The 11,576-nt window shown below is 44.0% G+C and overlaps 1 long non-coding RNA gene across 2 annotated transcripts; it reads right to left on the bottom strand.

Annotated features, from left to right (window-relative positions):
* Nucleotides 1-584: 584 nt before the first annotated feature.
* On the bottom strand, nt 585-10,453 carry LOC104865678. Of its 2 annotated transcripts, XR_781240.1 has the most exons (6): nt 10,372-10,453; nt 5,294-5,361; nt 3,277-3,605; nt 2,863-3,024; nt 997-1,143; nt 585-787 (listed from the first exon to the last, which is right to left on the bottom strand). It is a non-coding gene; the product is annotated as an uncharacterized LOC104865678 (long non-coding RNA). The 2 variants fall into 2 exon arrangements; XR_781241.1 differs by lacking the exon at nt 997-1,143.
* Between the last annotated feature and the right edge of the window lie 1,123 nt (nt 10,454-11,576).

Raw genomic sequence — 11,576 nt, 5'->3', positions numbered from 1 at the left:
CACTGGGAAGGACATTTGTCCACATGAACTTTATTTCCTTCCACCTCCCATTCTTACCACCTACAGCACACTTACTCTGGTCCACATGATTTGATTCAGTTGAATATCAGCAAATCTCATTTGGTAAATTGCCTAAGTTAATAGAAGTCTCTAGGTGTGTGTGTGTGTGTGTGTGTGTGTGTGTGTGTGTGTGTGTGTGTGTGTGTGTGTGTGTGTGTGTGTGTGTGTGTGTGTGTGTGTGTGTGTGTGTGTGTGTGTGTGTGTGTGTGTGTGTGTGTGTGTGTGTGCATGTGCCTGTGTGTTGGGAAGGCCTATGTGATGTGCTGCCACCCACATCTGGGTGGATATGTTTGTGTCTGCAGATGTACACACCGTGTCTTTCCAGGGAGCAATGTCTTTTTCTTCAGCCTTTCAAATCTTGAAAGCACTGGCTGTATCATACTCTTTAACTGAATCGGTATTTTAATGGAAAATTACAAAGAAGTTGTACATTTAGAAACTGAAGGTCGCCAACTGAGAGCAGAAGGGGAAAAAAAAGTGAATATCACCCGAGAGAGAGAGAGACGGAAGAATTAACTCTCCATTCATCTCTTTTATCCCTGCACTTATTTTATAGCCAACATATTCTCTTTCATCCCATGATTGCTTGTTTCAAATTGTCTTCCATTCCCATGGCTGTCTTCTCAGATGCTCCCTTGTTCTCGCAGGTCTCCCAAATGATTCAGTCTGTGTCATTAGCTGATGCAGCTGATTAGAGCCAAGAGATGCTTCTTGTCTTCAGTCAACCCTGGGGAGAGGAGATGAAAAGGGAAGGTGGCTCCCTCTCAGAAGATGGTGGGACAGCAATGGAGACTCCATTGACCCCTTAGCATAGGTCTGAGGCCACAGAGATCAGCAACATAAAATACTACAGAAGGCAAAGTGGCCAACAAATGTAACCCTCACAGGCTCACATCCAGCTCAAGGTGTGAATCACTGACCTCAGCCCATACTCACTGGCTCTCAGTTCTGATCCTGTGTTAACAAAGACTGCATTGCCTTTGCCTTTGTTACAGCTCAGAAAATGATTCCCCATTCTGTTGAGTTTGATGTGTTTTATCTAGCATCTCCTTAGGAAGGCCTTTTGTTTATTCTTTTAAATATCTGAAATGCAACTCCAAACATTTCCAAGTTAAATTCCTTTCTATTCATAATCAACCCCAGAAAGAATCTGAGTAGAAGAAAAGGAACAGCAAACGTTCACCTTGCTCTAGACAGAACCAGTGGCATTTGGATTCCCTATGGGGTGGAGCCTAACCAATTGTCTCTGTACCAATTATCTCCACACAAAGGTCAGGTAAAGTCTCAAAGACGTAAATCTAGGATAAAAGAGATGTTCACATTTCTCCACAGAAGTGGGGGAAGGTGATTTTGATAACTTTGTTTACTAAAAGAGGAATTCTCCCAGCAAATTCACATATTGCAAAAGCCATAAAAGACTAAAATTTCCATTCAAGAAAAGGTTCAGAGAATAGGATTCCAAATAACTGGATTTAACAAAGTACTCATCAGTTCCTCCCCTTTTAAAATTTATGATGTCTATTTCTATAATAACTGAATCACTTCTCTGCCTTAGAGAAGTGTTTTCTACCAGTAACAGTCTGGGACTCTGCCCCAGAAGCTCTCCATGTCTTGGAGTTTGTTTATAGGAAGCTATGGACCCAAATGTGGATGAACCCCAGAATAATTATGTTCATCCGTGCAACCTTATTTCAGCCTTGGGCTGGGGATGTGGCTCAGTGAGAGACCTAGCCTAGCACCCAAAGGCCCTGGGTTTGCCCTCCAATAAATAAGTAAATAAATATAAAAATGCAAACTCAACTTTCATTTTTTATTGTTTTTTTAAAAATTTCTACTAAAATAAAAATTATTAAAACAAAATACCAGTTGTTCTAGACTCTAGTAACAGAAGTTCTAATTAAGTGAGACATCGTTCTGAGGCAGAATCTGGGAACAAAGTCCTGCATTTTAATGGCAGAATGAGAATTTGAATTTTAAGTGGATGTTGAATATTAACCCTGACACTGGCCTGGATAGCAAGTTTCTCAACCCCAGCACTGTTGACATTGGGCCAGGCAGTTCTTTGTTGTAGGGCCAGTCCTGTATGTTATAGGAGATTTGGCTGCATCCCTGGCCTCCTCCCACAGTAAGCCAATGCCCTCTCCCACTTGTGACAAGCAAAACTGTCTCTGGACACAGCCAAATGTCTCCTAAGGGGCAAAATCACCTTGGTTGACAATCACGATTCTCATCAAGGAGTAAAGCCATTTATTAGACATTTCTATTCCACTTTAAAGAAAGCCAGTACTAGGAGTGCTCTTCTGAACCTAAAGTAAAACAAATATATAATGCAGTTCCATCATACGATGGAGTATTAAGCATTCATTAAAAGTATGTTTTAAAGGCACTTTATAGGTGCAAGAATATGCTTAATGTATATTCTTTGGTCTTTGCCTTGTATAATGTGAAATAATAAAGAGCAGAACATGAAAGTACATGTGCCATATATGTGTATAAAATGAGACACATATATTTGAAAACATTTACAATAATTTAAAAGGAGAAACCCAAAAATAAAAACTATGGTTACCTATGGGTGTTCGGATAATGTGGTATCTACTTTCTTACTTAAATTTTTCTGTTTTCCCAAATTGTCTACCAGGAACATGTATTTTTATCATTTTTAAAATGAAATACAGAGGAAGGACAATGAATTTTGTATTCTGCATCCCCTATTCCTAATTTAATTTTCTTCTGTACCCTGAAGGAACCATGGTGATTCCTTTTCTATTCTTAGGATCTTTTTATTCATGAGATGCTCACTTCTGCTTTACTCTGAAGTTTTAGGTTTCCAAGGCCAGAATTCACGACACTGTTGACTTTACACCTTCCTTCTCCACCTGGGTGCACTCATCCATTCATTCCTCCAGCATCGTGCCAGGGACTGAGGATTATGTGTAGAAAACAAGGCAGGTAAAGTCCTTGCTGCCAGGGAAGACAGACAGTAAAACAAAAGGCAAATGCAGGGGCAAGATTATTCCACAGAGTAACAGGAACTGGGAAGGAAGGCAAAAGAGCACAGGCACAGCAACTGTGGTAGAAAGCACTATCTTAGACGGTGTGGTCAGGGAAAAGCCCTCTGAACAAGAGCCATCCGAGCAAAGGCCGAAGAACTACACAGTCATGAGAACCAGCACAGGACATTCAAAGAGAAGAAGGCCATCAAAGCAGGCTTACCGCAAGCCAAAGCATGTAGCCGGAGGACAGTCTGGAAGCTGGCAGGACCTGGTGGCAGAACTGTGCTCCGGCCACACTGAGATCTAGGCACGCAGGAAAGTGGAAGAGGTGAATCAGAATTTTCCAGGTCGGGGCCTTGAAGTTTTCATTCTAGAATGAGGCTTCAGGGTGACTCGGATGTATCAGAGATTGTGACAGCTACACTTTCAGGATCTTGGCTATCTTTCAAAACTGTGAGAGTTGTGCAGATGGAGGTGGTGAGCGAACTGATTCCGAGAGCTGCTCCTCGGGTGGAGGGACACACAGCAGCCAAGCAGCATCTGTTGGAGCTTTGGAGAAAAGCAGTAGCTCAGACACCTGGCCTGAGGTACTGAATCAGAATCTGCATTTCAACAAAGATTCAAGTGTTTAGGGTACACAATGCAGTATACATTCTAATACAGCTTAGAGGAGATTAAAAACAGTATAACTTCCAGTGATAGAAGAGAGCAACAAGGTATTGCTTATATTGTCACTTTTCTCTGGGATAGGGAACCACCATCTATTAGCCGAGTAAATTCTGTTCTAGGTTATGCTTCTATTTAGCTTCTGAACTGCAGTGTCTGAACTCAGCCTCAAACTTAGCTTTACAAAGGCTCATGCACAAAGGCAATAGACACTGAAATTTATTTTACCTTGTTCTTTAAAGAAGCTAAACGTAACATTTGATGTGTTCTCCTAGTGGTTCATATTTTTAAAAATATGTCTTAGTCTGTTTTGTGCTACCTTAACACCACCGGATGTCAGATGATGTATAAATAAAAGCATGCGTGGCTCAGGACTGTGTGCCTGGCAAGTCCAAACAGTATGGCACTGACCTCTCACGAGGGTCCCCCTGGCTGTATCATGACAGGAGAGAAGCAGAAAGGGAAACTCTGTGAGCAGAAGGGGTAAAACATATGGAGTGACCTCACTTTGTGACAACCTCCTCCAGGGAGAACTAGCCCAGTCCTTCCAGGACTACATTGATGCCTTCTGAGGGCACTGGCTCCAAGACCTAATCATCTTCTACTAGGCCACCCACCTCTAAAAGATCCAGCATCTCTCGGAGTTTTGAGGGACACACTCAAACCATGTCCATGCCATAGCAGGGTATGAGACTTAAAGAAATACAGGCACTATGGGACAAAGATTTTTATAGCTAACTCAGTAATCAAGAGTCGTATTCTCTGTTCCTCTTACCCGTGACGCTTTGTACATCTTTTTGACTTAGTGTTGGTATCTATAGACTCTACTCTAAAATATCTCTGGCTTTCTTTTTCTTCTCATTAACCAGGGGCTTTCACTTTTTTATGCAACAGCTTTCACTAATTAGACTTGGCCTGGAGGGCACATTTTACTTTTCTTCTTTCTATGATCAGAAAAAGACCATATTGATATGAATTTTGTGTTTATTCTATAGCTCTCACTATTCAAATGTTTCTTCCAACCGACCATGGCTCCTAACTTTATCTCTTTATACCTTGAAGCTGATAAGCCATTATTTCTAGCAGCTATCACCAATTCAAGACTAAACTGTTTTCTTCAAAAGTGCTACATTCTGTTAAAGGAATGTAGAAAAGGTCCCAATTCTCTTGGCACAGACATTACGAATGCATGTTGATGTAGGAAGCAGTGGGGCTGAGGGTGTCAGCAAAGCCTGGTTTTTCCACCTTCACCACCATCTGTCTTCTCTGGTGATGATGGTCAAGCCCAACAGTCCACAGGTGTTTTCTGATTTACACCAGACTACGAATGAGGACACACAGCTAAGGATGCCACCTTTTTCTAATTCTCCAGGACACCCTGCCTGGGAAGAGGTCTTCAAAAGGATCAGCAGTGGATGCTATTTTACTCAGGTTTGGGCTGTAACCTGTTACTGTCTTGGTTCTGCTCCTGCAAACAGGGTTGTTCCTGTACCTGGGGGCTTCTTTAGCAGGAGGGCTTTCTGGTCCTCCAGACTTGTAGCAGCCGAATCCCCCCAACTGTGATCACTTACTTAGCTCAGTGCTTGGCCTTTGGTGTTTCGGTCTGTTTCTCATCTTCTTGGCTGCAGTGCTCCGTGTCCTAACATTGCAGAGCATAAAAATTTCCGCAGCAGTCGTCATTGTCATCAATCTCTTACAGTAGTACTCTGCTTGGCTAATGCAACACCTCCTAGAAAAGTACCTACCTAAACCCTGCCTGAACCATTCTATGAAGCCATTTTGCGAGAGTATAAGCAACATAAAGGTGGATATTTATTTAACTGTGGTCGCCAGTGATTCCCAGCATCTACAACAGTGCCTGGTGCAGAGTAGGTGCTCACTAAACAATTGCTGGATGAATGAACTACTCAGCAAGCCAAGCATGTCCACAGGGCTGACATGGCTTTCCTGAGCCCCTTCTCCCCTTTAAGATTACATTTCAATGTCCTGTGTGTGGGCTTCTAGAACACTTCCCTAAACTATGCAGGAATATGCGTGGTCTCCACCACTTAAGCACCAGAAGGTAATCATGACACTTACCACTGCCTGGCACTTCTATTAAGAAGTGCTCAATAGTTTGCTATTAAGTCTCAGTCCATTTTCTGTTGCTATGACTGCATACCCGAGACCGGGTAATTTATAAAGGAAAGAGATTATTTTTGGATCATGATTCCAAAGGCTGGAAAAGTGCCAGGATCTGCTCAGCTATGAGGGAAAACCTCACAGTGGAAAGGAGAAGAGAGCTCACATAATGAGAAAGTTGAGGAAGCTGAACTTGCTTTATAACAAACACTTTCACAATAACTAACCCATCCTGGGAGGAGCTACATTAATTCCTTCTTGAGGGCAGATCCCTCATGGCTCAAACACCTTTTTGTTTCTGCTCAACACCATTGCATTGGGGCACACGCCTCAAAAAGAGTTTTTGATGGGTAAGCCATATTCAAACCATAGCACTATTTTTTTTAAACCAACCACTTGACGAAGGAAGCAAAAAGGACAAATCAGAGGGAAGGTGAAAGGCCTGAGTGGGAGGAAGGGTCTGGGTAGGTAGGTAATTAGGCCTTGTGAGCTAGCCAGTCATTGGGGTAGTGGGTTAGCTCTGATATGCCTATGGCTGTGGCTTTGATCTCTAGCATGGCACAAGAAAAAGAAGACATGCTTCTGTCTAGATAACTCAATCTCCTTCTGCGGTCATCCTCACAGAGGTCCAACTTAGTTTCCTAGATGTTTCCTCATCTCTTTCCGTCTGCTGTGCCCTGGAACAGGGTTAAAGCAAACAGTGAATGTGCAAGTGCTTTGAAAAGCGTAAGGCCTCAGGTGTGAAGGATGATGGGAACTCTCTTCCCCCTCCTGAGGCCCAGCTTCAAGCCATCCTGTTCATTCCCTCTCCCTGATGGCTCAGCAAGTGCTAACTTCTGTGGGAAAGCCAGGGTCCTGTCTGAACCCTTCCTGATGGAGCCCTCTTCCTGAGATACCCTCATGCCATGAGTTGCCTTCTTGGATATCTCTGGCTCTTTTCTCTGAAGATGTGTGCATTCTGCCTTTTCCCCCACCTTCTCTTGCTGAGATAAGTGGTAGTTGCCCTTCTCACTAAAGCAGGGACCCTCTTTCTCAGTCCCCTTTTTCTTACTGCAGAAAGTCAGATGCTTATAGAAGCCAGGAGACAGGTAGGTGGGGAGGTGGCTTGGGTGGAGGAATCTGCTCAAAAACATCCAGTGCTGCTTCCAGTTTTCCTCCTCCTTGCAGGTCCCCTTCACATATGTCACCTGGGCTACCAAGACAGCCTCCTCGTGCCTGGGGAACTTCTTTGGAAACAGGGTCTCCACAGATGTCAGAGTAAGATGAAGTGTGTAGCATGGACAATGCAACTGGTACACTTAGAGGAAGAGACACACAGAGGAGACGTGGTGATGCTCAGGGAGGCCACACGTGATGGTGGTGGTGGAGGCTGAAGAGCTGAGTCTTGAAGCCCAGGAGTGCCAAGCATAGTGGTGATGCCAGTAAGGCTCGTCACATGTTCTCTGCTAGAGAGAGAGCACAGCTCCAACAATCCCTCATTTTAGGACTTCAAGTCCCCAAAGCTGGGTGATGATACATTCTACTGTTATGCTTATTATAGCATGCCTGGGAAGTTGTTACACTGGCGCATTGGGGTGGACATTGCTATGGACTGAATATACCTCATCCTCCACAAAACTCAGATTGAAATTTGATTGTCATGGTGGCGGTGTTGGGAGATGAGGCTTTTAAGAGGTGATCAGGTCAGTTAGAGGGAACATGCTTTTCTCTCAGGAGTGGACTCATTCTTTTCTTTTCTTTACTTTTTTTTTGGAACCAGGGATTGAACTTGGGACCTTGTGCTTGTGAGGCAGGCGGTGGAACCACTGAGCTAAATCCCAGCCCTGGAGTGGACTCATTCTTGAGAGGAGGTGTTGGTGTAAAGTGAGTTCATCTCTCATGCTGCCTGTCTGCATGCCCCACCTGCCCTTGCACTTTCCTAAGTAAACTTTTCTTTGTAAATATCCAGTCTGAGGCTCGGGTGTGGTTCAATGGTAATACCCTTTCCCAGCTCCTTCGTGACCCTGGGGGCCATCCCCAGCACATCTGCTCCATAACAGAATACCAGCCTCAGGCTTTCTGTTCCAGCAATGGGAAACAGACTAAAACAGACACCAAGACAGGAACAGAGAGCACCCTGCCCACCTTCTCATCCCTTCTTACTTCTCCCATAGCACATTCATACCAGGAAAACCTGAACCCATACCCTCTCAGATGTGCTAAACTTCCATGTCTTCTCTAAACATTTCCTTGATTTTTCCAGCAATTTTCCAATCTAGCTCCATGCAAGGAAGAAAACGTGAATTGTATTGTTTCTCCTTACAAGGAGGCAAAAAATATACCAGCTGCTCACACCTGCAAACAATTTCTTCACAGCGACAGTTCAGATGCTACTTTTCCCCCTTGGTGAAGACTTCATAATTTGCAGTCAGCAAAAAAGGAAAAGGGAAAACAGTTGATTTATTTTCCCATAAGAGAAGAAAGAGAGAGAGGGATTAACCCTCGCTTCTAGGTGGATGGATCATTTCCACTACAGAAAAGAGACAAGAATTAGAGCGGAAAGCAGAATCGAAGTCTTTGTAGGGTAGACAATGGCACATACAGAAAACATCCTTGCCGACTGAAGGAAGACCCTGGAGTCAGTATAGAAGTGTACCATTAGTGTGGATCCCTGCTATTTCCACCTGCCCCATACTTGGGCATAAAGGTCTCAGAGCAGGAGGGTTCTCCTGGCAGAAGGGTGTGTAGACAACAGGTCTGCCTGTGTCCCTAAAGCTTCTTTTCCCTCTGAAGACCTAGCAACAGGGAAGAGAGAGGAATGATTAGAATCGGGAAGATATAGAGAAGAGACCTGCTCACTTCATCATTCTGGTCCTGGGGTTTAGTTGGTTAGATCAGTAGTGGATTTCTTGGGAGGTTTTGTGACAGGGCAAAAGGGTAGCACAGTCATTAAGAACTCAGTACATATACCCTGGAGCCAAGTAGTCTGGCTTTAAATTCTTGCTGCTTACCAGGTATGTGATCTTAGACATTTAACTTAACCTCTCTGTGCCTATTTATCCAGCAAATGGATTTAATGATAATACCTACCTCATGTGGTTGTTACAAGGATTAAATGAGTTAATTCAAGTAAAACATCTGGAACAATGTTTGACATTTGGGAAGTTGTAAAACACATCTTGTCAAAATGAGGTTACTTAGCTCCAGAGATGCTAAGAAGCCACATGGAACTTGATGGCTTAAAACAACCATCCATATTGACCTTAGAGCTGTGGGTATGCTCTGCACAGCTGGTTTCATGTAGGTGCCTGGGCTGGCGGGGCTGGCGGGACTGGATTGACCCAGGTTGGGGTTGGCTGGGGACGGCTCTTCTCCAGGGAGTATCATTCTTTCCCTGGTGCCAAGCTGGCAGGTGCTTCTCATGGTTGCAGCAGAGGTGCAAGGGCACGGGTAGAAACATGAAGGCATCTTGAGGCCCAGCCTTCGAACTGGTACATGTGGCACCTACCTGAATCTTCTGGCTGAAGCAAGTCACTTGGTCCAACCCAAAAGGTGGGGAAGCTATAGTGGGAAGGCCCTTCAAGTTATCTGGCAAAACGTATAGGTGAAAGAGAACTACCATGGTAACTCTTTTGATTATAATTTAAATAAGTCGGACTGAAGATCAGGTTGAAAACCTCATAGATGTGGGCATGTCACTTCTACATCAAGACTAAGAAGGCAAAAGTCTCAGTAAGTCAGGACCTAGTTCTCAAAACAACCTCTTTATATCTAAATGTTTACTGCTGAGCACAGTTGGGATATTTAGGTAAGTGTGTGCGTGTGTGTTTTAGAATATTATCTTTGTCAGTCTTCAGACGTCTTCCTTTCTGAGCTGTGTTTCTTTCTTTTGCGGTACTAGGGATTGAACCCAAGGCCTTGTGCATACTAGGAAAGCTCTGTACCACTGAGCTATACCCCCAGCCCCCTGAATGGCATTTCTAATGGGACTCTAGGACTTTATGTTAGGCTATGGTAAATCTGACAGTGAGTATAGTGACTAAGGATGCTTTGAAATGGCACGATTTGGGAGGATTGGTATGATAGTTACCCAAGAAATGGGCCCAATTACCAACGGGCAAGGGGTCTTAAAGACATGGTGCACTTGCTGCAATAATTCAGCTTTCCCACTCACACATTTTGTTTCCTCTTTTGCATTAGTGTGCTTTAAAGGAGAAATCCCTTTGATGAAAAAATGCTATTAAAATCCTCCATGTGGAAGCAGCTCAGGAAAGGAGAACACACACAAGCTGGCACCAGGGCCTGGCTGCTGGTCTCTCCCTGCAGAAACAACCACTCACTAGAAAACTGCAGAAAGGACATGTGACTGCAAAGAAAACTGGGGACCTGTGCTGTCTACCTGTGTCTTCATTATTGCTCTATCCATTCCCAGTTCTGGCTGCTAGCCCTCTTGCTAAAGTCTGATTCTGTGCTTCTGCTGGGAACCAGAGGGAAATCGTATTTTTTCCGGGCCTCTGTCAATCAGAACTCAGCTAAGAAGCTCACTTACCATCGTGACCATGTGTACATATGTACAAGATTGAGACAAAAGCTTCACAAGACACTGCTGACTTTTACTACCTGTGATACACTCTGCTTTTGTCTATTCTATTACACTAAAGCATAATACTGACTGTGATCTACCACAATGACCTCATAATGCACTAATGAGTCACAATCCAGTCTGAAAAACTCCAGGCCAGTTCAAAGGTGTGTGTTGACAGGTAAAGAGGTAGGGAGAGGGCTTCAATAAAACTCTTTAAGACCCACAGACCTCACACATGGGTAATGCAAGAGGCAGCTGGTCAGAAGAGAACTAAGAAAGGATGTGGCTGAGTGCGACAGCAGGATGTGTTCATGCTGTTTTGATTTGGGGCATGTCACCAACATGAGACACAACCATAAGGATTTCTCCTGCACAGGATTAGAAGGCTGTCTGACAGAATTGAATCTAGTGTTGCCCATTCTTTCTAGAATAAATACATTTAAGCTTTTGAAAGAGCCCTTTTAAATTAAATTATCAAATAAGTAATAGTGTGTAAGAGGTGCTCCAATAACGGGAAGACTGTGAAAGTGGGAATCACTGAGGGAGGTCTGCCTTCTTCGGCACAGACGGGGAAACTGACAATGACAACCAAGTGCCCAAAGCTGGCTATCAAACTAGTGACAGCTCTAGATTTCCTGCTGTCTCAGTGTTGCTCCTCCGCTCTCTGGACCTCAGTTTTGGCATCTGTCAAGTGGATTGTTCTGAAACACAAGTAACATGACACATGTGGAACAGCTCCGAATTCAGGATACAGAGGCAACCCTCAGGTTGACTAGGAAGGTGTCCCACTTACAACTCCTTGCACCAAGAGTGGGGGCTGCAAGGCTTAAAAGTTCAGCCAGGTTTACAGGTGACTGTCTGGGCCGCATACTAAATGCATCTATGATTAAAACATATGACGCCTGTACTCTTGGTGTATGGGTCACAACAGACTATGTTGGGATTTAGCTGTTCTCAGAGAGAGGCTGGATGAGATCCTGCCCTGGGTCTTAAAAAAAGATGAATGTTTGTGTGGCCTCCAACTTTGTGACACGTATGTCTTCAAAGACATTCATGAAACATAAGGAAAAATCTGATCCTGGAATTGGCTTCTGCGTGGTAAGCAGCCGTGGGCCCCACACAGAAGATGGCCTGTTCCCGGTGGTGTTTATAAAGGCCCCTCACATTCC

This window comes from Fukomys damarensis, unplaced genomic scaffold, assembly GCF_012274545.1.
Source record: "Fukomys damarensis isolate Sample0158 unplaced genomic scaffold, DMR_v1.0_HiC HiC_scaffold_32, whole genome shotgun sequence".
NCBI classification, from domain to species: Eukaryota; Metazoa; Chordata; class Mammalia; order Rodentia; family Bathyergidae; genus Fukomys; species Fukomys damarensis.
The sequence above is the reverse complement of the archived record's forward strand: the minus strand, read 5'-3'. Positions and strand labels throughout refer to the sequence as shown.